The following is a 4,304-nucleotide window of genomic DNA, read 5'->3' as shown; positions in this document are numbered from 1 at the left end:
GACTTCGTTTCTGGACCTCCCCTCTCTGGAGCAAAAAGGTAGATTTCCTGGGCCTGTGATCTTACCCCAACCCTCACCCAGACCTAGGAAGTTTCAATTTGAAGAATGAGGCATCTCAGAGGACTTTTGAACAGCAAGGAAAGGATAAGGGGATGAGGTGGGGTGGAGGGGCGGGGCGCGGGGAGCATCTCTTCCCAGGAAAACTTCCTGAAGGATTGGAAGCAGCGGCTGCCCTGTCCAGAAGCGGGGAGGGAAGGAGGGAGTAGGTACCCTCCCCCACATCCCTTCCTCCTGAGATCTGTCCCTTCCTCAGCCTTCATCTCCTCACACTAAGAAGGGGTCACTTCCCTATCCAGACTGTGCCTTTCTGCCCCCATCTTTCCCTCGCTGGGCTCTGGTTTCCACAGGTGGCATGAACGAAACGTAGCCTGGCGCTGTGTGCCCTGCTGGCCCTGGAGGGTGGTCTCTGGAGGGTCAGGGCCCCACTCAGTCCCACCACCAGGCAGGCTGCTGTCACCAAACAGCCTGGGAGGCAGCCCCACATTCGGCCTGAATGGGGATGGGGCAAGTGTGGGAGCCAAAAGCTTATCCGTGGACCTTGGACCTCGATCTCAGAGCAGCCATGGGTGGGCCTTCTGCTTAGAAAGTTTTCCCAAGGGCCAGGGCCTGGGGGCCAGCCAATGCCACCTTCCTTGGCCAGAGGACATTATTGCAGAGGATCCCATAATAGAACCCTACTCTCCATCAGCACGCTCCCTCAAAGAGGCTCTAACGCTGGGGCCAGAGCTAGAGGGATGCAGGGGTGGGGTGGGGTGAAGGCATGGCCAGCCAGTGTGCCCAAGAGGAAGAACCCCCCTCTCCACCCCGACCCAGCCCAGCCCTGTGCTATACGAAGGGTGAAGCCTCTCCGTCAAGCCCCCAGCTCTGGGCAACCCCAGGCTTGTGTCTTGATACCCAAGCCCCCAAGAGCAGGGTAAGTGTTCCATGGGAGAACTTTACTGGGACCTACTTCCTTGCTTCAGAACCTCGGACCCTGAGGGCTCAGACGACCTCCTCTACGCCTCCAGCCCAGACAGCTGGAGGCCGTCAGTCCAACCTCAATCCTATGGGCCCATTCGGCACACATGTAAGTGAGCTTGCCCCTGTGCAAGTAAGACAGGGGGCAAGCAGATAAGTCTTGGGGTCTCATGTTTCTTTGTTTGTAGCCAGACTGGCCCTTGGACTAAAAACTGGGCGGAAAAACAAACCAAACCAAGAAACAGCTGAGTGGCTGCGGCTCTCTGAACTGAGCCCCACACTTCTGCTCATATGCTGCCCCCTGCTGGCCGCTCATCATGTGTTCACCCACCGTTCAGAGAGGAATTGTTTGAATGGATCCAGGGTCTGAAAGTTCTCTTATTTTCGGGAAATTAACCCTTTTAACTTCTCAGGTTTAGGGGCTGTAAACCTGAGGGTTCTAAAACCAGTTAGAATTCATGAGTCCATGAACTTGGATAAATAAATTTCACCTTCATTTTCACTTATCTCTACCTTGAATTTAGCATTTCCCTCGATTAAGAATGTCAGCAATAAATCACAATAACTTTTCACAGAATTTGTGACTTTGTCATTAGGTAGAGAAATCACATTAGAAATCACAAATGTTTTCATAATATAATACAGGCATTGCAGAATATATATAGATATCGATGTATAGTTTTTAACACGTAAAATATATAGGATTACAACATACTATTGTACCTAAAAGCTTATGGTCCACAGGCTTCGGTAGAGACAACAAATGGGTCCATGACACACAAAAAAGTAAAGCCCCCTTTAGGACTTCCCTGGTGGTCCAGTGGTTAGGACTCCATGCTTCTAGTGCAGGGGGCACTGGTTCAATTCCTGGTCTAGAACTAAAATTCCACAAGCTGCGTGGTGTGTCCCCAACCCCCAGAAAAGTAAAGCACCCTTCATTTAGTTGCCAGGTGGGGGAAAGTGGAGGGTGGCTCCCAGGGGAGGGGCCAGGCTAGGGAGGAAGGCACTGGGGGCTGGGGACAGCAATTCTTCACCGACTGGAAGGGAAGCATCTCAACAGTTGACAGTGGGTTTGGTAGTTCCCACGGGCACCCCTAGCTCCAGCCCAAATTGGCATGAGTGGTGGCTCCCCCTGAAGTATCTGGGCTTTCCTGCGCAACCCAGTGGTAGGGTCCTCATGACACCCCTAAGGAGTCAAAGCAAAAAATATCTGGCTGACTTCAAAGAGAATGTGAGGCACAGCTCTTGCAAGGTTCAGCTCAGCCTTCAAGGACAGCTCATCAGCACCAGGGCCAGAACAAGCCCCACCCGACCCTGTTTCTTCCTCTTTCTATAGCCCAGGGATTCTCTTGGTTCCCAGGAAAAGTGCCAGGAACCAAACGTACCCAGGCGCACCATTAGCAGCAGGACCAGTGCCAGAGGCATGAAGACGTAAAAGGAGGCAAGGGTCCAAGGCTTCTCCAGCCAGGCCTCTGCCAGGCCTCACCAGAGGAGAGCCTCTTTGATACACGCTCCAGGGATGAGGACCTCAAAACAGGGACCGCCCTACCTGTCTGAAGGTGGAAGTAGAGCAGCACCAATCCAGAACATCCGCCCGATTCGATTTAGCACGCTCCCTCCACTCTCCCTTGGTGATCCTCCATTGTGAGGGGTGGAGTGCTCGTATTGAGTGTGTCATTCATTGGAGACCATTTGGCATTCCTGCCCCCAGGTCACTTAACACCAGGAGAGCCCGGTAACCACCTCATAATCCAGTCAGCATCATAAATGCTTGAAAACTCAGGACAACTTAGACAGGAAGAGATGGGGAGAGAGCACTGAAGCAAAGGGAATGGCATAAAGCAAGTGTTTGGAGGCCCGATTTATCAGTTGCTTTCAGGAAAGTAAATATTTACAATGTGAAAGACGTGTGGAGCCTTGCAGTCCAGGTGTTGGCAATTCTCCTGAAGATGATGGTAGGCCACTGAGGAGATTAAGCAGGAATGACCTGGTCAGATTATTTGTGACAGCTGAGTGAAGGGTGGATTGGAATGAAGCTAATAACCAATATATATTGAATGGTAGGCCGAAGCCTGAATGCCTTACATGTGTTAGACTGTCCACATTCAATTCTGAGGATTAACGCCCATTTTTCAGAAAATGCTGGCATGGAGGTTAACTTGCCCTGCCAGCATTGCACAGCTATTAAGTGGTCATGTCAGGATGCTCCCCAGTACTTCCATACGAGAGGCAGAGGGGTGCTGAGGAGGATATTATAGGCATTAGAGTGAGAGGTAAGGAACTGCAGAGAAGCAGATGAAGTTGAAACTTTAAAGAGGCGAAATCTCCAGTGACTGGATGGAGCTAGAGACGGGAGTTGAGACTGAGTCCCTGGTTTGCGGCCTGAATGTTGGGATGGATAGGATTCATCCACGAATCCTTGCTAGAACCCTCCAAGCAGGATGACTCTTGCTCCCCTGTGTGCCCCGTTCATCTTATTCTACAACAGGTATTTGTTCCCTGTGTCTCACTCATTTATTTATTTGGCTGCACCAGGTCTTAGTTAAGGCATGTGGGATCTATTTCCCTGACCAGGGATCAAACCTGGGGCCCCTGAATTGGGAGCAGAATTTTAGCCACTGGACCACCAGGGAAATCCCAATGTCTCACTCATTTTAGAATCCCAGAGTTCAGCCCAGATCTTGGCCTTCCCGCAAGGGTTCCACAGAACCCAGGTGAATTGCAGCACTTCCAGGCCTTGCAGGCTTACATTAATTATAGATTAACTATTCAGGCTACAGAGAGAAATAGTGCCAAGTGTATCCAAATTAGTGCCTGGAACAATAGGCTGTAAACCCTGACATAAACTCTCCATCTACCTGTTTCTGAATTTCTTCCATTAAGAAAATGAAGACATCCTCTGGGACTGGGGTCGGGCTGGGGGCAGGGTTATATGCAGGGCAGCCAAGCCTGGGGTCCTCCTCAAGGCAGCTGAAGGCAAGAGGGCGCCAGGCCTTAGCCTTCTCTCTGATGAAGGCTAAAAGGACAACCTAACGGTCCTAGTAGCCTCTGGGTTCAGAGAAGGTGGGGTAGAGGGCAAGGCCACCTTCCCAACACCTTCCCTCCCACCCGAGTCGCAGGCCCTTGTCCCAGCCTCTGTTCTTCAAGGTTAGCTACGACTTTGGGCCAAAGTTTCTCCTCTGAGCATTCAGGTCACCATCCTTATAAAAGAAAAAACCCTTTCCAGTTGCAACGCATACTAAATACCAACTCTAGATGCCAGGAGTGGTATCCAGGTGCTGAGGATC

Source organism: Bubalus bubalis, chromosome 3 (genome assembly GCF_019923935.1).
Source record: "Bubalus bubalis isolate 160015118507 breed Murrah chromosome 3, NDDB_SH_1, whole genome shotgun sequence".
Taxonomy (NCBI): domain Eukaryota; kingdom Metazoa; phylum Chordata; class Mammalia; order Artiodactyla; family Bovidae; genus Bubalus; species Bubalus bubalis.
This window is presented reverse-complemented; position numbering follows the sequence as displayed.